At 43.7% G+C, this 23,712-nt stretch overlaps 1 long non-coding RNA gene across 1 annotated transcript in view; it reads right to left on the reverse strand.

Annotated features, from left to right (window-relative positions):
- Nucleotides 1-435: 435 nt before the first annotated feature.
- LOC137650540 (uncharacterized) overlaps nucleotides 436-23,712 on the reverse strand; it is a 42,030-nt gene continuing 18,753 nt past the window's right edge. Inside the window, exons 2-3 of the long non-coding RNA XR_011045982.1 lie at nucleotides 10,244-10,322; nucleotides 436-2,250 (exon numbers count right to left, since the gene is read on the reverse strand). This is a non-coding gene — a long non-coding RNA (uncharacterized lncRNA). The remainder of the gene's footprint in view (nucleotides 2,251-10,243; nucleotides 10,323-23,712) is intronic.

Consider the following 23,712-nt stretch of genomic DNA (forward strand, 5'->3'; position numbering starts at 1 on the left):
CCATTACCCATTTTGCATAAGATTCTACAAAATTCTGATCATCCTTTACATACATATCTTCCCAGACAGTTCTATCGTGTTCATAATACTAGGCATGCAGTTAATTCTAATAATCAGGCCTTCTCCATCATGAGGCTCAATACTACTCAGTATTCTAGGAGTTTTATTCCAGCTGGGACCAGGTTGTGGAAGGATCTTCCTAATCAGTTCGTTGAATCGGTAGAACTTCAAAAGTTCAAAGTTGCAGCAAATTTTTTTATGTTGAACAGGCTGACATGAGTCTCTTTTTATGTTATTGTTTTTAAAATATTTAATTCTAATTGTTCATTATTTCTCATATCGTTCATTTACCTATTTCCTTTCCTCACTGGACTATTTTTCCCTGTTTGAGCTCTTGAGCTTATAGCTTCTTGCTTTTCCAACTAGGGTTGTAGCTTAGCAAGTAATAATAATATCATAAGCCTCTAAAGATCTCTCAAGATTCTGGAGAGGAAACCAATGCTTAGGGAAACCATAGTTATAAGGCAAACCTAGTTTGCGAGAACGTGATGGGAATTGCTAACTTTCCTCTTCCACCACGGATGCCTCACGACTCAGTGGGGTTAGTAGTCTTAACTCTGGAGTCCCTCCAACGGAAACATCTTGTTGAACATGCCTGTCCATTTTCCATCATTCTGGTTGATGTGCTGGGACGTGGCTCCTAAAGATCACAATGTGCGTAATCCGACATTCGCCTGGATGTGCGTATCTTTTGAAGATAAGGTTTCAGGGATTTCTCAATATGAAAAACTGAATGGAAGTTCTCGCCGCATAGAATGACACGAGTCTCTAAATCCCGTTGGGAGGAGAAAGAGTAAAGTAAAAATATCATTAAGCTTCCTATGACGAAAAAAAAATATTCCCATTGGGAGAAGTTCACAACCTACAGTTTTTACATGGAGATTCCCTTGAACATCTCTTGTCTAGGCGAGAGAGACAAAGAAGATGTGTGTCTATGTCTGCCCGGCTCATAAGAATGCCACAACAGTCGCTATCCTGTCCAGGGCACGAATGTGAATACCAAGTTTTACCAGACATAAGCACTCACTTATAACTTACAGATAATGAATAGTAACTCATATGACTGTGAATTAAGAAAGAAAACACAAGAGAACACAGCACTAGATGAGTAGGGATATAAATGCAAAAGGCTCGATCATAGGGAAGTGAGAGCACAACCTCTTCACTTCGCGGCCAGCAGCGTTGTGAAGAGATAGAGATGTTGTGAGTATGTGTCCTCCTGCTCCTTGTGCATACGATGTTTACCCAGCAACAAAGCATGACACAATCAACCAAAATTTTGATAGGCCGGTTGTAGAAAACATGATTACTGTAGTTACCCCAAATAAATGACTCAGAAGTTTGTATCCGCGTAAGAATAAAACTTACAACACAAACAACGAAATGAATTTTATGTTCTTTGAGCACTGAAATTAAAACATACCAGCAAAATCTTTTTAAAATATCTTAAAATCGTGTTAGAGGTTATTGTTGTTCACATGTTGAAGTTGAACAAACCAAATATTTCTGTAAGAATAATAAATCCCATAAAGACAATATATAAAGAAAATGCAATTGGTTAGTTCCAGTGAATTTTGATAAAATAAGAAGAAAAATCGAATGATTCTATAAGAACTTACAAAACATTAAAATTGAAATATTGCATTCAATTCCACCAGTTACAAATTTAAAATGCACTATCCCCTTAGCTTGACTAGATTTCTTTACAAAGCTAAATTATTATTATTATTTTTTTTTTGTTACAAACACAAGATTTTAAGAATGCATTACAGTATTAAGAAATGTTTACTTAAGATTTTTCTGTGTCAGATTTACTCGAGTGATCAATTTGAAATTGTACTACTCCCTCATCTACAATGTTTTTATCAAAGATCTTGAGGCAATTGTAACCTTAACTAAGAGTACATTGCATTTTACATTAATTTCAATGAAATTCAAGAAAAAGACAACAGTTACATGTATCTGCAAAAATTAATATAAAACTTGATTTTAAATTTAATTCATATTAAGAATTATTCTAAATCAAACACATTCTAGAAAACATGGTAAATATGAACAATTAGTTATAAATATTAGAAGCGATGATTTTAAATCTTGAATAATAGGAGCGACGACTTTATATACAGTATCTTGTATGTCCTCCAAAAGCTCGAGAATTTCCATTGTCAGTGCTCATCCATCAAAAAATATCTGTAATAAAAGGAAAATTGTCAAAACTGTCCCAACCTTTCTTATTTCAGCTTTTAAAGTTGAAGAGTTTAATTATTCAAACAGGTTACTTTACATGGATGAAACTAGCAAGGCCATAAACATTGGTTGAGAAAAGTTCCAAATGGAATGACCCAATGTTGAGAATAGTTAAAATTCAAACAAAAAGGTAAATCAACAAAGAGATGAAGACATACAAATAGCAATGATGATTCAAAGAAAAAATAAAACAATGATGAATACTGTACGACTATTTACACATCCTTTCAAACTGACGCCATACTGTGCAGTACATACCCGACCATTTTTCACTTCTATAAGAGGGAGTGAGATGTACAGCCTTAACCCTTTTACCCCCGGGCTATTTGGAAATTTCCAACCCTTAACCCCCAGGGGGTTATTTTTTTTCCCAGCACATTATGCAGTATATTTTTTTTGAATTACTCTAACAGCCTTAATTTTTGTCATAGAGAGGTCAGGTTGGTCTCATTTTCTTGGAAATTGCCTGAATTTTCTCAAAAAAATTATCAAAAATATGAAAAAAACAAATTTTCTGGCATTTTTTTGCAAGGACGTACCGGTACATCCATGGGGGTAAAGGGATGGCTTTTGTGAAACGTACCAGTACGTCCTTTGGGGGTAAAAGGGTTAATATAATTATTATTATCATTATTATTATTATTGTACAGTCATTTCATTATCATCTTCCTTTTTATCATTATTATTATGATTATTTCTTGCTAAGCTACAACCTTAATTGGAAAGCAAGATGCTGTAAGCCCAATGGCTCTAACACATAAAATACCTGTGAGGAAAAGAAACGGAAATAAACTATATGAGAAGTACTGATAAATGGATATAAAGTGTTAAGATCAGCAACAACATTAAAACAGATCTGTCATATATAAACTATGAAGACAGATTCATGTCACTCTGGTCAACATAAAAACATTCACTGTAATTTTGAACCTCTGAAGTTCTGTCAATTCTACTGCCCAAGAAAATAACACACAAACAAGGTTACAACTTGGTACACTACTGCTTTCCTCATCAAGGTTAAAGTTTGAAGGCCACTTAAATGTGGCAGAGGCAAGGGTCAGGATAATTTTCTAGACTGACTATTGGAAACGTCCCTGCCTGGTTCAAGCTCAACAGTTTCTTGTAGAGTGAAAAAAAAAAAAAAAACTGACTGATTGCAATAATTACAGAGGCATAACACTTACTGTACATGAGTCATGAAAATACTGGTATATAATATGCTTAATCTAAAGAGACTGGAGAAAGATTGATGAAAAGCTGAGAGATGAACGAGCAGGATTTAGAAAAGGTAGAAGTTGCACTGACCAGATTTTCATTTTGAGACATGTTGTACAGCAAAGCGTTGAATATAGAAATCCCCTTTTGATGGGATTTGTGGACTGAAAAAGCCTTTGATAGAGTGCACTGGCCAATTTTGTGGAGAGTCCTGCATTACTATGGAATTCCTCTTAAATATGTGAATTTGATTAAGTCTGTTCATGAGCATAGCAAGTGAAAAGTTAATGTTAGTGGAGTCTTATCAAGCGATTTTCCAGCGAACAGCGGAGTACTCCAAAGGAATGTGTCGTCACCTATGCTGTTTATCCTCCTCATCGATTTTGTAATATGTAGAACAGTCATAGATGGTGGAGAAGGATTGGACTGGATTGGTGATAGGAATTTAGCAGACCAGAGTATGCTGATGAGGCTGTCCTTGTTAGCAGAACATTACAGAATTTGCAATGCTTGCTTACCAGAATGCATGAAATATCAAATGAGGTTGGGCTGAAGATAAGTAGAAGAAAGACAGATGAGAATGGAGTATGCAATGTTAGATGAAATATCATAGGAAGGAAAAAGGATTACAGTGAACCCTCGCTACTTCGCGGTTCGACCATCGCGGATTCACCACTTCGCGGATTTTTTTCATAACCCATATATATATATACATATTGGTAATAACAAAATCAACATACTGTACTGAATAATCAATATAATCGATGCAAAAACTAACCTATACACAGATGTGTACAGTAAATGCGTTTGTTTCTTCATTATGATCAGAGAAACGTAAACAAAACATTGGTTGCCACTTTTTAACGTGCTTCTTGGCGTGTTGAGGAAACGCATGATATAAAATCGCCTTTAATATTTGTGCCTGTTTTAGTTTAGGGTACTGCAGTACATGCATTAAGTGTTCTGTACATTAAAGGGTAGTTTGTTAACAGTACTACGTACAAGGGAAGGTTTTAAAAGTCTGAATATACATGTTAAATAAATAGGTAAATATGGTGTCCCTACTTCGCGGATTTTCACCTATCGCGGCCGGGTCTGGAACCTATCTACCGCGATAAACGAGGGTTCACTATGAGGTAGAATCTTGTAAGCATTTAGTAACTATGATCTCCAATACAGTAGAGTTTAGTGAAAGATTGAAAAAAAGCAAATCAGACAGTGGCTAAGTAAGTAAAACTTGGAAATCAAATCGCCTGAAACTGCATATAAAAATCCGACTATACATCAGTTTAGTGAGATCGGTGTAACTCTATTTACATGAGAATGAAACAATCTCTAATATATTTAGTAGATTTGAGCACAAAGCCTACAGAAGGATATTGGGAGTTAAATGGCAGGACAGGATTAGAAATGAAACTATAAGAGAGATTACTTGAGTACCATATGTTGACGAGATCACGATGAGGGGTAGATAGAGATGGTTTGGGCACTACCAAAGAAAGATTAGTTCACCAAATGTTCAGTTGGGCTCCACAAGGCCCTAGAAGAGTTTGAAGATCCAGACCTACATGGTTGAGGACAATGAAGTGTGAAATAGGAGATGATGAATGGAGAAGTATTTAATTAAAAGCTCAAGATAGAGACGACTGGTGAAAGCTAACCGAGGCCCTTTACGTCAATAGGCGTAGATGATGATGATGATTACAAAATAAAAACAGCAAATATACTGTACGTCTTTTCTATTGTTTATGCTTGTAAGCTCTTTCAGACTACGATAATGCTTGTAAGCTCTTTCAGACTAAGTCTATGCTTTCCATATCAGTTGATTAAAGCAAAATACTGATTATTTTTCAAGCTAAGAGATAATCATTACTTGAACGAATATTTCTATTTTACCATATCAAAGTATATACCAGTAGTTTTTTAAAATTACTTTTCTCATTTCATTTACTGTCAATTTTAATGGCATATCGAAGTTTAGAGGTGTTTCATATCTGATGCTGATGCACAATTTCATGATTCTTGTTTAAAAATCTTTGGAAATTATTGAATTGTTCTTATAATTCTATAATTAATATGTCATATTCTACTTAACATCATTTGTAGCAACCAAGGTAATTGGTTACAAACCGGCAGTTTACTTTCTTTTGGTAACAATTGTTTCATCATTCATTCTCATTTGCTCTTCTAACTTACTGAACCAGAAGTTGCGATACAGAGGTAGAGAGAAAAAGACGTTAATCTATTTTGATTTAGTCTCAATAGAAAAACTGAATTTGCATTATACACAAAATAAGTGGTGAAATTATTTTTCATTGAAGAAAATTCAGTGCTCGCACAATATGCTGGATTGCAAGTGTTACACTAGTATATGTGGTATTGTTGTAATTTACTTCATTAATTTAAAGACCCAAAAAAGGGATATTGACGAAGGAAAAATCTATTTCCGGGAACGACCTGTGTCGCTTTGTGAAATGCTCCTCTAGCACCATTTCTAAGGTATAGTTATTGCTGAATATACCAGAGAAAAAAAAGAGAGATGCATGGAATGCCAGGAATAAACCTAGCTCGCTCACTCATTGAGTGTCAGTATAGAAAACCATAGATCCCTCACCAATTAGACCTCTCCCTCATCAACATCCCCCCCTCTCTACCCCTACATCTCCCCCCCCCCATCCCTCCTCAGCACATAAAAGAATAATTAAAATGTGAAAAACATAAAACATATCTGCTCTCGGAAAATTGCGATAGAGAGAGGAGTTCGGGGTGTAGATTTACATACATACATATACCAAAGGCACTTCCCCCAATTTTGGGGGGTAGCCGACATCAACAAGAAACAAAACAAAAAAAGGGGACCTCTACTCTCTACGTTCCTCCAGCCTAACCAGGGACTCAGCCGAGTTCAGCTGGTACTGCTAGGGTGCCACAGCCCAACCTCCCACATTTCCACCACAGATGAAGCTTCATACTGCTGAGTCCCCTACTGCTGCTACCTCCGCGGTCATCTAAGGCACCGGAGGAAGCAGCAGGGCCTACCGGAACTGCGTCACAATCGCTCGCCATTCATTCCTATTTCTAGCACGCTCTCTTGCCTCTCTCACATCTATCCTCCTATCATCCAGAGCTTTCTTCACACCATCCATCCACCTAAACCTTGGCCTTCCTCTTGTACTTCTCCCATCAACTCTTGCATTCATCACCTTCTTTAGCAGACAGCCATTTTCCATTCTCTCAACATGGCCAAACCACCTCAACACATTCATATCCACTCTAGCCGCTAACTCATTTCTTACACCCGTTCTCTCCCTCACCACTTCGTTCCTAACCCTATCAACTCGAGATACACCAGCCATACTCCTCAGACACTTCATCTCAAACACATTCAATTTCTGTCTCTCCATCACTTTCATTCCCCACAACTCCGATCCATACATCACAGTTGGTACAATCACTTTCTCATATAGAACTCTCTTTACATTCATGCCCAAGCCTCTATTTTTTACTACTCCCTTAACTGCCCCCAAAACTTTGCAACCTTCATTGACTCTCTGACGTACATCTGCTTCCACTCCACCATTTGCTGCAACAACAGACCCCAAGTACTTAAACTGATCCACCTCCTCAAGTAACTCTCCATTCAACATGACATTCAACCTTGCACCACCTTCCCTTCTCGTACATCTCATAACCTTACTCTTACCCACATTAACTCTCAACTTCCTTCTCTCACACACCCTTCCAAATTCTGTCACTAGTCGGTCAAACTTCTGTTCTGTGTCTGCTACCAGTACAGTATCATCCGCAAACAACAACTGATTTACCTCCCATTCATGATCATTCTCGCCTACCAGTTTTAATCCTCGTCCAACCACTCGAGCATTCACCTCTCTCACCACTCCATCAACATACAAGTTAAACAACCACGGCGACATCACACATCCCTGTCTCAGCCCCACTCTTACCGAAAACCAATCGCTCACTTCATTTCCTATTCTAACACATGCTTTACTACCTTTGTAGAAACTTTTCACTGCTTGCAACAACCTTCCACCAACTCCATATAACCTCATCACATTCCACATTGCTTCCCTATCAACTCTATCATATGCTTTCTCCAGATCCATAAACGCAACATACACCTCCTTACCTTTTGCTAAATATTTCTCGCATATCTGCCTTACTGTAAAAATCTGATTCATACAACCCCTACCTCCTCTAAAACCACCCTGTACTTCCAAGATTGCATTCTCTGTTTTATCCTTAATCCTATTAATCAGTACTCTACCATACACTTTTCCAACTACACTCAACAAACTAATACCTCTTGAATTACAACACTCATGCACATCTCCCTTACCCTTATATAGTGGTACAATACATGCACAGACCCAATCTACTGGTACCATTGACAACACAAAACACACATTAAACAATCTCACCAACCATTCAAGTACAGTCACACCCCCTTCCTTCAACATCTCAGCTTTCACACCATCCATACCAGATGCTTTTCCTACTATCGTTTCATCTAGTGCTCTCCTCACTTCCTCTATTGTAATCTCTCTCTCATTCTCATCTCCCATCACTGGCACCTCAACACCTGGAACAGCAATTATATCTGCCTCCCTATCATCCTCAACATTCAGCATAAATTTATAAATCTGCGATGCATTGAGGGAGTGATAAGTGAACCGTGATATGACTAGCGATCTCCTGGACTGGTGTTTGAGTCCTGCTCAAGCTCGGTACTTACTTGTACCATCTGCAACCTCATCATTCTTTTGAGCCTGTAAGTCTACCTGCTTAGTAATCAGCAGCCATTGCCTGGCCATCCTTGGTCCTAGCTTGGGTGTTGATCATATGTATATATGGTTATTCTGTAGGGCATTGTCCTGCTTGATGGGGCAATATCACTGTCCCTTGCCTCTGCCACTTCAGTGGCCTTTAAACCTTAAAAGCTCCTCAGAGGCATACTATGCAAAAGTTTTGCTTTCCAAGTCAGATATTAAGCTTCTTTTTTTTTTGGCTAAGACAGCGACAATTCTGGGAAAGACTACAAGAAATGGATTTTATATTTATATCTAATTCTTAAGGATGAACAACGAAGTGTACCAAGGTATGTTTTAGTGACAAACAAGGGTATTTGCAATGAAAAAATGAATGAAGAATGCTTGTTGAATGAATGTGTTTGTAGGTAATATTTTGGGGACAATGAAAAGACACTAAAGGTATCATACTCTTGAAAGCAATTACCAAAGGTGAGCATTAGGAGTGAATAGAAAGAAAATGTTGCATGAAAGATGGAAGAATGTACCAAGTGGCTGATTCATAAAAAAATACTTTATTTTGAAGATCCTTACTAGGCTAAACTAGAATGTTAAATTGATTAAAAAACAAAAGATTGACAGACGATGATGCCGGCTATGATTCAGAATGCCAAGAGAATCAGCACTATGTGGGCTTTGGACCTAATTCGCGGGAGGGATACGTATTTGAAAGAAGTTAAACACTGGTTTAGGATGTCAGGGCACTGGCAGCCACAGTTTGCCGCACCTAAACCTGTTACTACTACTACTACCCCAAAGTTATCCCAACATTAAGGGGTCGGTCGCCTGATGCACCCTCTCCAACGCCTTAAAGGCATCCTCTTCTAACAAACCTCTTCTCTCCAGATCATCCTTCCCCTTATCTCGCCATCTAATTCTCTGCGTCTCTCTTGATCTTCTCCCCCTTACAGGTTCCTCCCAAGCTCCCCCTTACAGGTTCCTCCCAAGCCCTCCTCACTCCCTCCCCACCATCCATCTCCAACACGTGCCCACACACACTCGATCGTGACACTATTATCATCTGGGTAATCTTCATTACATCTGCTATTCTACTTATTTCTTAAATTTGCAATCTTTCAAAACAGTGACACAATATTCCGATATACCACCTTAGCATTTTCATCTATGTTCTCTCCAGCTTTTCTTCCATACCTGATAAACCAGTTACTCTTCGGTTGTAAATTTGTAGTTTTCTATCTTATACCATCATTACATGCTGAGCACCAGGGAGAGAATATACAAAAGGATAGAATTTCGTGCTAAGGTGGCAATGTATGCATGGATGAATATGGACGAGCAGGTGATCTCTTACCAAATGGAGGAGAGTATATCAGAGAAAGAGAAGATGGTGGAAAGGAAAGGAGAGGAATGGAAATTAATGTAACACATAACAAATCTAATGGTGAACAGTAAAGCAATTAAGAGTTTGACAACATTTGAAAAATGGAAAAGTTGGGTGCGAACAAACGCAGGACTAAGTTTCCGAGGGTAAATCTTGATTGGAAGATTGTCGACTCAATAAAGTATCTGAAAGTATATACTTCACTGTACAACAGAGATGAAGCAAGTCCCAGAATAGACAGGTCAGGTGAGACAGACAGGTGCAAGGATGTGAAAGATTAATAAAAGGTTGACTGAGGAAGCAAAAGATGGAATTGTATTATACAGTAGTATTTCTGTATCTTATGATGTATTGCGGTGCCTATTGGAAACATCATTGCATAGCGATCAGCCGGACTGAGGCTCAAGTCCCGCTAAAGATCAATAGTGTGTGCAACATTACTATCCTTGTGAGCTACAATTTAAATAATTCAAACCTCACGACCAAATATTGATCTCTGCGAACATGACATGATTGGAATTTTATCAAATACGCTTCTCCCAATACTCACCTTGACAGGTTTTGCAAAAGTTGGCCTCAGGTCACTACAGACATCACCCGAGTATACATAAGGGAAAACCTTGGCTCATCTGCAATAAAGAAAATAAATTACTAGTTGCATTTAAAGTGATGTTAGTAATAAATCTTACTCAATGCATAACGGGAACTCTCAAGGCAATCGTGTGAATGTTCAAGACCCATATATTTAACTTTTAATACTTTATCACATTCTTTAAAACTAATTTGTATTTTTCCTAACTATACAAACCTGAGTTCTTTAAAATGAGATTTGATTTAAGCGCATTAGCAGGTAGTTAGCGGCTGGTGGAGGGAGAGCCCCGGCCCTTCTGCCGGTGCAGACAACCTTCAATTCGACTGTGTCTGGGACTTTAGGTGAAGGCAGAAAGTTAACTTTGAGGAGTCAGGTTTGTATTATTACTATTATTACTTGCTAAGCTACAACCCTAGTTGGAAAAGTACGATGCTATAACCCTTACAAGGGCTCCAACAAGGAAATCATCCTAGTGAGGAAAGAAGATAAACATATGATAGTGTGCCCGAGTGCACCCTCAAGCAAGAGAACTCTAATCCATGACAGTGGAAGGCCATGGTACAGAGGCTATGGCACTACCCAAGACTAGAAAACAATAGTTTGATTTTGGAGTCTCCTTCTCGAAGAAGAGCTGCTCACCATATAAAGTTTCTCTTCTTCCCTTACGAGGAAAGTAGCCACTGAACAATTACAGTGCAATAGGTAACCCCTTGTGTGAAGAAAAATTGTTTGGTAATCTCAGTCTTGTCAGGTGTATGAGGACAGAAAAATAGGGCAGACTATTCGATGTGTGTGTAGGTAAAGGGAAAATACAAATTAGTTTTGAAATTTGCGGCTTGTCCCCCCACGAGTACAAACAACCTTCGTCCTTTAATATGACTTAGGTGGGTGAAGTGCCTCTTACTTAACTGGATGGATAAAATCCAGCGATAGCTATGCTCAGACAAGATAATGTAAGGAACGTGGCATCCTAGACACCTCACGAACCAAGGTCAAATGTACCGTAGGTTCAAAGACCAGGAAACCAATACTATTGCACTAAAAATTCCCTGTCTCAGACTAGTGAATCTGTTAAGTAAGGGCTGTAAATATCCATCCTCCCCTTCAAAAGGAGGATGGTGGAATGAATGACCACTTCTATTTCAACATTTAACAGAAAAACCTTTAGCTATAAATGTTGTTTGCCTGTATCAGCATCCATCCAGTTCCATGTGATCACAACAGCTATGCCCCAAAGGAAGAGGAAAAGAGAGAGCAAAGGCTCCAGACTTTCACTCTCATCCTAGACTTACATTGTAACCGTCATCTTGGACACAATACTTTGTCCTGCAGGAGAGCTACGGTCACAACAGGACTTGCTGAGCAGCAATTTCAGGTCCAGTGAATATGTACTCAAAGGCTCCTTAGTGCATCCCACAAATAATGCTCACAAAAGGTGGTCCGATGCTTCCATACTCCTACATCTAAAGCTTGAGCCGACGAGTTTTTTCTTGAAGGCTACAGTAGCACCAACTCCTTTGATCTCAACGACACACACATAGTTTAACCTGAGCCGAGGGATCTCGAAGGTAATGCTTTATTGATAGTCTCCTGCAGCCAAAAGCAGATTGTATTCTTGATGACTCTCCTTGTATGCTCTACATGTACTTCAGAATAGATTCTGTTACCTAGGTCTGGGAGTTTGAGTTATCTCAAGGTAGTGCTTTAGCATGCTTACAGGACACAAATTAACTCCTCCAGATCATCAGTTACTTCCCCGAGTGAAGAAACTGTAAATGACGACAACCTGGAATTAATGATTGATGGATTTTGAGTTTTGCTACAAAGCAGAAACCAAAGATTACAAAGACCAATCTGCAATGCTCATAACGAGAGAAGGAATACAAGCCCGTGAAGTTAGCTTATGCACTTATTTGAAGCGAACGCAAGGAGAAAGACCATGTTCTATGCTAAGGTTCATACGGAGCTCTCTCTAAACCGTGGATAGGTGTGGTGGGTCGTATACGAAGAGGTAAAAAAAAAAAAAAAAAAGTTTTTTTGCCATAATTTTTCTTCTGTACTGGTTGTGAGAGATATTGACCTGCGAGACCTCAGTTCATTGTGTGCAGCAGTCAGGCGAGGACGCATTTCATCCCAGCCCTTTTCCTTGTGCTATTTCTGAGATACCCACGGGTTGAGCTCGACCCATCAATACCTAATAAAGGGAAGTTGTGTAATATGACAAATTCGAAGATAATTTGTATTTTTCCTAACCATACAAACCTTAGCTATTTACAAAGGGTATTACTTTTAGCGTAGCTGAAATGGCGAGCCATTAGACTTTAACGAGGGTGTATTACCCCCGCGCTAGTTAGCGGGGGGTAGGGGAGTGGTAGCTAGCTACCCCTCCTCCCCCTCACACACAGGTGAATACTCACTTTCACTTAGAGGTAGGACTTGTCTTGGGGGACAGGGCTGGCGGGCAAATATGTGTAAATAGCTAAGGTTTGTATGGTTAGGAAAAATACAAATTATCTTCGAATTTGTCATTTGTTCCGTAACCGAAATACAAACCACGCTATTTACAAAGGGTGACTTATCCCTAAGGAAGGGTGGAAAGTCCCCAGCCATACTGGCTTTGGCTTTACCCGGGGACTCAGAATCCGAGTGAGTCGCACTCGAGAAAAGGAGTCCCTGCACCTCACAAGTTCCTTGCTCCGCAAGGAACCATGTGGCCTACGTAAGCTTGTGTGTGAAGGAAGAAGTGTGACTCGTCCTAGGCAGTTGACCTGAAGTTCCAGAAGGAACTCTGGGTTAGGACGTTCCCAATACCACCTCGTCAGGGTATGGGGGACGCGACAGTATTGACTCAATACTCGCAACACAAGGAAGCATGGTTTACCTGCAGAGGTTCGAGGTCAGCTATGCAGAGACCAGGATGCTGCTTCCCCGTAGAGGGGATGATGAAGAAAGAAGTAAGGGCCAGACATACTTCTTTCGTTCATGCAGACTAAAACCTGATAACAATGCCCTCAACCTTCTGCTACCTGTCCAAAAGGGAGCCTTTGGATAGACCAGCTGTTGTGTAGCCACCACAGAGCGATAGAAAACGTATCGAGACTCCTGTGGGTCACGCCCTGCAGGAAGCGGGCTGCGAAGGTCATCAGACGCTTCCAGACTCCAGCTTGTAGCACCTGCGTCACAGAGTAGTATTACTCGAAGGCGAGGGAGGTTGCGATGTATCCAACATCGTGCTGTAGGGCGACGTGACGGGGGAGGGTCTGAAGACAGGACGAGATGAATGTCCTTGAGTCCGGGCTGAAGAGGTATACTGGTGACTCTCCCCCCATGTCCTCCTTGTGTTCCCAAATCGGCTGCAACTGAGGACAAACTGCAGCTGTTCCCAGCGCTAACCTCTCGATTCCTTACTGGCAAGAAAGAGTAGGTCTTGGGACATCAGACACAGAATGGAGACTCGAAATCTTGAATGAATCGGACCGAAGGGCCGGGACCCTCAGATTCTGAGTCTAGCCAACAACTCAGGAGCGAGCCTGAATGTTGCCTTTCCCTCTTCCTTAGAAAGGGGGGAGTAGTAAGAGATCAAGAAGATTGCTTACACACTGGCCGTGGCCAGAGTGAGCAGAAGACCCAAGGCGGGATACAATCCGAGGCCTGTCGTAAAAGGGTCTTGAGAAGATCTCTTAAAGGACTAAAAGTCCGAGCCATGCTCCAAGTTGGAGGTCTTCCTCCGACTAGGGCAGGGACGATCGTAGCTTCGCATGAGCGAGGATAGATCCAGCGGGCAGGAAAAAGTTATTCCTTTAAGCCTGAAGGTCAGGGAAAGGCTGAGCGACAGGCTTCATTGCCGAGAGCGGAAAGGAGTTTCCTCCCGCCGAAAGGCAATAAGACTGTTATTGCTGGAGAAGAGGCCTCAAGGGAAGAGGTATATCTCCCACGGCACCAGCCACCTTAGACTCTTCACTTTGCCTGGGAGACCCCTGTGGATGACTATCGCAGATGACGTGACCTCCGTACCGCGACTGTAGCGGGTTGTCTCTTCTAGAGGAGGAAGCGTAGTGTCTCCAGGCATGAAGCCGAAGCGACATCCCGGTTCGGGAGAGATGTCACAGTGTGGTTGCTTGAGTAGTCTGCGCCGTGGGAGAAGCTCTCCCGGGAGATCCGTCAGGGGAAGCAGAGGGTCCAGAAACCGTTCTGCGCGTAGTCCCAGTGGAGCTCTCCCATTGAAAGGTTGACAGACAACCTGGTCTTGTTGAGGCCCATTGTCCGCAGACAAAAAGGAGGGAAGACGCAGGCGTCGAAGTTGTCTCACCATCACCGGAATGCATCTTGCCAGTGTCTCGGGGTCTGAGACTGGGGGGAAAACTAGCGGAAGCTTAAGGTTCCAAGCTGTCGCGATCAGGTCCCCCAGACCAGCACTTGCTGGTTACCCAAGGTCAAAGACCCCTAGGTACACTCTCTCTATGAGGCTCTGCTCGGATAGTCTGAGAGAAACATTCCCCTGCCTGGAATGAGAGAGCCGATGGTGGTATTGAGAGAATCTCAATCATCCCGGTATCTCTACTGCAAGAAGTGAAGGTGTGAAAATGCATCCCCTGCTGGTTAGAATGAAGTCGACGCGCAACGGGGAGACTCGGCAGTAGCTGTAGGATCTGAAGAGGGGCCAGACTAAGGCCCCTAAGCCTGCCTGAATGATGGAGAGGTATCCTTCAGGTCTTGACCATAGGCCTGGACCGGAACATGCCCCCCCCCCCTTTCCTTTGACGAGTCCGAGAACCGCATCAAGAATGTGGGGAAAGGACGAGAATATCCACTACCATCAAGAGGCTCCATAGGTCAACACCCATTGCAGGTCTAATAGTTCCGCTGGTCCCATAGGGCCAGGGAGTCCGGTTAAACATTGCCTGAAGCCACCGGAACTTGGATCGCCCCACATGGAACTTATCCTGAGGCGACCGTTCGGACTATAGACGGGTCAATGAGGAAAGAAGAACTAGGAAACGTTTCAAGGTAGGGCTGAAAGCTCTGCTTGACTGAGAACAGGTACTGCGACTCTCCTCAGTCTTGCCACAGTCAACCGAAAGGAAGGCTCGGAGGATGTGGTAACAGAATCTGGCGTCCCCAGGTGGTCACCCATCCAAGTACCGACGTTGCTTAACCTCGCTGGATGGACGAGAAGCGGGGTTTCCAATGTGGTAAGGCGGTTGACTCAATATCATGGCCAGATGTTGAGGCAGAGGAAGAGAAGGCTCCAAGCAAAATACCATGAGCCCACACTCATGGTAAGCATCCGGAAGCTTACCATGAGCCCACACTCATGGTAAGCATCCGGAAGCTTGTCCCGGCGCTGAAGAAGGTCGAAACCCAAGCCTACAGGAGTTGACCAGCCCTCCAAACAGCAGAGGAGGCGGAAGCCTGCACCTGAGCGGCCAAGAGGAAGGCAGGGAGAGTTTTCTGGGGAAACAAACCTGCTATGCCACAGCGGGATAGCCACACTGCATCCTAAGCAGGAATACTTGCAGTCTAGGCTGAATTCGACGAGCACCCTGGAAGATGGATGGAATGGAAACTGAAAGTACCCGTCCTTCCGATCCAGGGTTTTTAAGGAGTCCTGTCGCCTCGTTACCAGTCTGATCGATTCTGCTGGCCGAAGTTTGTTCGACAAACTTGATCGGGGCTGAGAGGTCGACTATGGACATCCCCTCTCAGATCCTTCCTTACAAGAAAGGATCGACTGAGGGGGCCGGGGGTGAAGCCGTCGATGATCCTAAGGAAGACCTTCGCCTAAGGTATGGATCATTCTGCCCAACCGGGCAACTCTGCTGACGCTATGGCATAGAGGTTCAGAGACACTGAATTCGCTGACAGAGAGGGCAGGCGCGATATCCTTGGCTATTCACAGAGAATATGCGGGAATGGGCATCGGGAAGCTGTCATTCGGATGAGTAACCTTAAGCATCCTCCCAGCGAAAAACCTGCAATCCTAGAGTTCGTGAACTCCTTTTAGGACTATGCCCCCCCGGGGGAGTCTCCCGTGCCATCTGTTCCTGACAGGAGAAAACTGCAATTGGACACCTTGTCCCAGTTGTCGTAGCCGATAACTTAGGCCGACGTGGTTGAAAGAAAAGGCGCTGGAGCCCTGCAGAGTCTGGAAGAAAGCGCCTTGGAGGAGTGAAACCGGAAGTCGATTTACTCCGCACAGCAGCTGTCTAAGTCTCTGTCCTTGGGCACAAACAAACTCTTCTCAAGGATGGAAGGGTGTCTGAGGTCGTCGACCTCCACAGATGAGACACCTGAAGGAAGCCCTCAGTCAGCGCGTCCAGATGGTACAACATCGAGCTTGTCCGCAAGTTAGATACTTAACGACGAAAGGCCAAGGTGCCTAAGCTCGAGAGGAGGAAAGTACCCTTGATCTTCCTGTAGCTTCCTTGAACCAAACCTCGGGCCGTAACCGAGGAGGGAAAGAACCTGGTAAGCTCCCAGAGGAAGAGGTAAGCAGTCACCCCTTGTCCGATGGAGAAATCTCGAACGGAAAGGCCCCCCCGCCAAAAATCCTTCCAGGGAATGACGGGGAAGGGCTAACCTAGGTTCAGGAATAGAGGAGTGTTGCTCAGATCTCCCTTAAGTTTCTCCTATTCTGCAAGTGCCATGCTCTGTGTTTACGGGGTGAGACAGTGTTCTGGAAACACGCTCCAGAAGAACTCGCCAGGCTGGTCATGCTGCGAAAACCCCATTAGGAATCGTGGTCGCAATTGCCCTGGAGCTCGCGCGACGGGAATTCCTGGTGGTCGGCGGGCGATAACCCATAGACGAGCAATGGATACTGCAAGAAATAAGCCGACATTTGTGCGAAGAAACACTGTAGGTTCGCGCGACGGAACACCATCCGTCTGCGCGATGGAAAAAACCGTTGGTTCGCGCATGGGCGAACATTGGAGAGCATGAGCGTAGACGTGCAGGCACGTAGACGTGCAGGCACGTGGGCGTGTGGGCGCGCGGGCGCGCGGGCGCGCAGGCGAGCGGTCGCGCAGGCGAGCGGTCGCGCGGTCGTGAGGGTGGGCAGGTGGATGAGAGCGAGTCCGAGGCGGCGAACGCAAGCGTTAGCGCGATGGCGAGGAAACGCGCTGCCGCGTGGGCGAGGAGGACTGCTGGCGATATGGATCAACAAGCGATCGGTGGTGAGCTGGTGAGCGCTAACGCGCAGGTTGGCGATGGCGCGTTGTGATATGCGGACGCGATGATCGAGCAGTATGCGCAGGTGAGAGATCGTGCGATGGCGAGCAGTATGCGCAGGTGAGCGATCGCGAGCAGTGATCAGCATGCGCAGGGTCGCGCGATGGCGATCAGCATGCCAGGGTCGCACGATGGCGATCAGCATGCGCAGGTTTGCGGTCGCGCGATGGTGATCAGCATGCGCAGGGTTGAGCGATGGTGATCAGCATCCGCAGGGTTGAGCGATGGTGATCAGCATCCGCAGGGTTGAGCGATGGTGATCAGCATCCGCAGGGTTGAGCGATGGTGATCAGCATCCGCAGGGTTGAGCGATGGTGATCAGCATCCGCAGGGTTGAGCGATGGCGATCAGCATCCGCAGGTGTGCGGTCGCGCGATGGCGATCAGCATCCGCCGTTGAGGGTCGCGCGATGGCGATCAGCATCCGCCGTTGAGGGTCGCGCGATGGCGATCAGCATCCGCCGTTGAGGGTCGCGCGATGGCGATCAGCATCCGCCGTTGAGGGTCGCGCGATGGCGATCAGCATCCGCCGTTGAGGGTCGCGCGATGGCGATCAGCATCCGCCGTTGAGGGTCGCGCGATGGCGATCAGCATCCGCCGTTGAGGGTCGCGCGATGGCGATCAGCATCCGCCGTTGAGGGTCGCGCGATGGCGATCAGCATCCGCCGTTGAGGGTCGCGCGATGGCGATCAGCATCCGCCGTTGAGGGTCGCGCGATGGCGATCAGCATCCGCCGTTGAGGGTCGCGCGATGGCGATCAGCATCCGCCGTTGAGGGTCGCGCGATGGCGATCAGCATCCGCCGTTGAGGGTCGCGCGATGGCGATCAGCATCCCCAGTTGAGGGTCGCGCGATGGCGATCAGCATCCCCAGTTGAGGGTCGCGCGATGGCGATCCGCATCCGCAGTTGAGGGTCGCGCGATGGCGATCCGCATCCGCAGTTGAGGGTCGCGCGATGGCGATCAGCATCCGCAGTTGAGGGTCGCGCGATGGCGATCAGCATCCGCAGGTGAGCTAGTAGCTGGCGAACCATGTTCCTTCAGAAGTGTTGGAGAACGTTGGCGTGCCGGCTGAAACACACGTGGGCGATCCGGAGATCGCTGGCGAGCTGATGATCGCTGACAAGCTGACGATCGCTGACAAGCTGATGATCGCTGACGAGCTGATGATCGCTGACGAGCAGAAGGCTACGCGTGGAAGCCTGCGCAAAGAAGAAGAGTCCTTGACCCCGACCTGAACCGAAGTTCTAGATCGCGAGGGCGAACGTGGGCGCACAGGGCGCGTAACAGGAACCAACAGGAACCGCAGGGAAGATCATCTTGAAAGCGCTGACGAACAGGAGAGCGCTGATGAGCAGAAGGGCGTGCAGGGAAACCCTGACACGCAAGGGAAGAACCCCCGTGGGGGCAACCCTTTGCCCTGAAGTGATCGTTGTCCGCCGGGAGACTGATGTCCGTCGGAAGACCGCTGTCCGTCGGGCAGACCGTTGTCCGTCGGGAAGACCGTTGCCCGTCGGAAGACGAGATCAGACTGCTGTCCATCTGCACCAAGGCGGAAGATCGAGAAAAAGGAGCTGTAGGCTGCAAACGGAGATCCAAAAGGCGCCTCAAGCACCCTTATAGGGAGATGAGAGGCCCTTACGATGAGGCGGACGGTGGGCCTTACGGCGAGGGAGGCCAATAGCAACAGCAACAGCAAAAACCTCCGAAGAGGAGTCTCTATGAGTGTACTCTCTCGCGAACGAAAGAGAAACACTTCGTGGAAGAGACTGGTCAGCCAGTGACCTAAAAGGAGCTCCTGCAGTTGCCCAGCCCCTTGAGCGAAACTGCAGGTGCGACCGCTCAGCACCAAGAGCATAGTCGCACGAAAAAAAAAGGGCAAGAGAAGAACCCCCCAAAAGGGGAAAAACTCAAGCCTGGACAGGAAAAACTTCCCTCGGAAGGAAAGTTATCCGCCCAAGGAGGCAAGCCTCCTGACTGTTCTAAAATGAACTGGAGAGCTGTCCGTCGACACGGGAGTACTACCAGTAGAAGGAGACACGCCCCTGACGAAAATACAAGGGGGGAGGCAGCAACAGCCGAATCCCCAGGACTCCACCGGACAGCTCACACCGTTGCTATATTACAGAAACGAACTAGATCGGTAACTGTAAAAAAAAAAGAAAATAAAACAAATAATATTAGTACACATTCATTCCCCCGGGAAGGCTCCGAAGAGGAATCCCGAGGGAAAGGAACAAGAATTACACAACAGGCACGTGCCCTCACAACCACTTACACTCGCGGAAGTTGAGCTGTAACCAAAAAAGAATTATAACAATTATAATTATGTAACTATGTAATTATGTAATTTAAAAATGAATGAACACTAAAGAAAGAACGAAAACCCCGAAAGGAATCGTTCTACAAGCTGAAAAACAAAAAACAACTACAATTAGATTCATAAATAATTGATACAAACGTACGGCGTAGCAACCCCCCACACGGAAAGGAAGCTAGGCTACAAGGGCGTAGTAACACGTAGTAAAAGGGTGAACGACCTCAAGAGAGAGAGAGAGAGAGAGAGAGAGAGAGAGAGAGAGAGAGAGAGAGAGAGAGAGAGAGAGAGAGAGAGAGAGAGAGAGAGAGAGACATAAGTCAAACTCGATCGCCACCCATAAAATACGCCGTGGTGGCCTAACTGCCGAGGCCTCCACGTAGATATCGTACACTACACACACACATCTGAAAAGGAAACTTACTTATTTCTATACTCAAATATATATACAAACATGAAAACATGTTTACATATATATTGAGTAAATGAAAAGTAAGCGATTAAGTAAAGACAAAACAGACAATGGCTGCCAAGCGAGGACCAAGACAGAGACGTCTGTCACAGTCCGAGCCAAAGGTTAAAGTGAGTATTCACCTGTGTGTGAGGGGGAAGAGGGGTAGCTAGCTACCACTCCCCTACCCCCCGCTAACTAGCGCGGGGGTAATACACCCTCGTTAAATTCTAATGGCTCGCCATTTCAGCTACGCTAAAAGTAATACCCTTTGTAAATAGCGTGGTTTGTATTTCGGTTACGGAACAAATAAAATTTTTATATAATTATCGAATGTGCAGTAGTGTTTAGGCGTGTATAAAACTAAAAAGATTATTGTAAAGTATTTGTGAATGTCTTCTACCCCGAATGTTTTTATAAAACGGCTTATAATTTCTCCTGTTTTTTTAAGTTTGTATCTTTACGAAAACTTAATTATGATTATTTTATTTGTTTAAATTGCAAAATAATATATAAACTTCATTCTAGCAACCATAATATTTTTCTGCAAATCCTTGAACAATTATATAAGTAAATGACTCGCTGATATTGACATTTCTTTCTCCATTTCAGGTAGCAGATCTGACCTTCCAGGGGGGTGTGGTTGGCGGCCATTTGGCGAGCCTATCCGACACAACATGGCATAGCTCTATGTGGGAAAAAAAAAAAAAAATTCCCCTTTATAAAACATTAAATAAATATCCAAGTGCAGATTCTTTTACACATTTTTGTTGTACAATAATAATACAATATCCAGTAAAAATTCCAGCCACTAACTATGTCATTTACCTACCCCCAAAAAATGTTGAAAAGAGGATAGATTTTTCTAGCAAAAAAAAAAAAAAAAAAAAAAAAAAAAATCTCATTTCAGGAAACGTGAATCTCGGCAAATGATGCTCAATTATTATTGAATAAGTTCTAAGAATAGTTTTAGTTTATTTCCATATTTAGATTTTAGGTGAATTATTTTGTAGTCATTTTTTTTTTTTTATAATAATTTCTTTAATTTGTAATAAATATTTATTTTGAACTTAGCTTTTATTTACTTTTTTTGAAGATTAAAATACTGTATTCCTTGAAATTTGTTCTTGCTATTAACCCTTTTACCCCCAAAGGACGTACTGGTACGTTTCAAAAACTCATCCCTTTACCCCCATGGATGTACTGGTATGTCCTTGCAAAAAACTGCTATTTGCATATTTTTGATAACTTTATGAGAACCTTTAGGTATTTTTAAAAAGAATGAGACCAACCTGACCTCTCTATGACAAAAATTAAGGCTGTTAGAACAATTTAAAAAATATATGCTGCAAAATGTGCTTGAAAAAAAACCCCTGGGGCTTAAGGGTTGGAAAGTTCCCAATAGCCTGGGGGTAAAAGTGTTAAAAGGTTGCGAATTGATTTGTAAATAAATTTTTTTATGAATTTCTCTACCCGAGGTTGACCCACGATACCTACAAGGTGGTCAAATAATGATACCTATACAGGGTTAAGGACTACAACACAATGGTCACATGGTATGACAATGAAACAATCTCCAATAGATTTAGTAGATTTGAGAAAAATGTTATTTTCATTAGTAAAATAAATTTTTGAATATACAGTGATACCTCGGTAGTCGAACGACTCTATACTCGAACAATTCGGAGTTCGACCAAAATTTTCGAGAAATTTTTGCTGCGGTGCTCGACCAAAAATTCGGTACTTGACCAGCCGAACACGTGACGACCGCATGGGCTTTGTGATGATCGCGCCATCTCGGCCACTCTCGCTTGTTCGGGAAGCATCAGTTCTCTCGAGAGCGTCACTCAGACAACGCGCGATCAGCATTCGTTGTGATTTAGTGATTTTCAGTGCTTTTAATTGCTTTTTTAGCTTTCATAATGAGTCCCAAGAAAGTAATGAGTGTTAAGGGGAAGGAGAAGAGGAAAACAGTGCGAACAACGATCGAGTTGAAGAAGGAAATTATAGCGAAATATGAGAATGGTGTACGAGTGTCCGATTTAGCGGTAGAATACGGAATGGCGAAGTCGACCATTTCTACGTTTTTAAAGCATAAAGAAATGATTAAGAAGGCGAATGTTGCAACGGGAGTTACGGCGGTAACTAAGCAAAGGCCACAAGTGATTGAGGAGATGGAAAAGTTGCTTTTAATATTTATTAAAGAAAAACAGTTGGCCGGGGAAAGTGTTAGTGAAGCGTTCATTTGTGAAAAAGCGTTGCATATCTATGAAGAATTAGTGAAGAAAAGTCCGAGTACCAGTGAAAGTGATTCATTTACATTTAAAGCGAGCAGGGGTTGGTTTGAAAAGTTTCGTAATAGAACAGGTATTCATCGTGTTACTAGGCATGGGGAGGCAGCTAGTTCGGATCAAATTGCAGCCGATAAATACGTGGGGGAATTCGATCGGTACATAAATGAACAAAATTTGATCGCACAACAAGTCTTTAATTGTGATGAGACTGGGTTATTTTGGAAGAAAATGCCAGCCAATACGTACATTACCAAGGACGAGACGAAGATGCCAGGTCACAAGCCAATGAAAGATAGGCTAACATTGTTGCTGTGTGCAAATGCAAGTGGCGATTGCAAGATCAAACCCTTGTTAGTGTACCACTCGGACAACCCCCGGGTGTTCAAACGAAATAATATTTGTAAAAGTGCACTACCAGTTATGTGGCGCTCGAACACTAAATCTTGGGTCACAAGACAATTCTTTACTGAGTGGATAAACGAAGTGTTTGCCCCCCAGGTTAAGGCTTACCTCATTGAAAAGAGCTTGCCAATGAAATGTCTTCTGGTTATGGACAATGCTCCTGCACATCCTCCAGGTCTCGAGGATGACTTGAAAGAAGAATACAGCTTTATCAAAATCAAATTCTTGCCCCCCAATACTACTCCCATACTCCAGCCCATGGACCAACAGGTCATTTCAAACTTCAAAAAACTCTATACCAAGGCCCTTTTCAGAAAGTGTTTTGAAGTGACCAGTGACACGAAGTTGACCCTAAAGGAATTCTGGAAGGAACACTTCAGCATCCTCAACTCTGTTAACATGATTGACCAAGCTTGGCGAGGTGTGACCTATAGGACATTGAACTCTGCCTGGCGTAAGCTGTGGCCATCATGTGTCACAGAGAGGGAGTTTGAAGGTTTCCAACCAGAGGCGGGTCCAAGCACTGCTACCCCTGTAATTTCTGATGACACTGATGTCGTTGAGGAAATTGTTGTCATGGGCAGGAGTTTGGGGCTTGAGGTCGACAAGGATGATATTGATGAGCTTGTAGAAAGCCATTCTACCGAGTTGACTGTGGAGGAATTGTTGCACCTGCAACAACAACAGCAGCAGGATCTGATTGTGGAGCAGGAATCTTCAGAAGAGGATGAGGTAA

The sequence above is a fragment of the Palaemon carinicauda genome, chromosome 12, assembly GCF_036898095.1.
Source record: "Palaemon carinicauda isolate YSFRI2023 chromosome 12, ASM3689809v2, whole genome shotgun sequence".
In the NCBI taxonomy this organism is placed as follows: domain Eukaryota; kingdom Metazoa; phylum Arthropoda; class Malacostraca; order Decapoda; family Palaemonidae; genus Palaemon; species Palaemon carinicauda.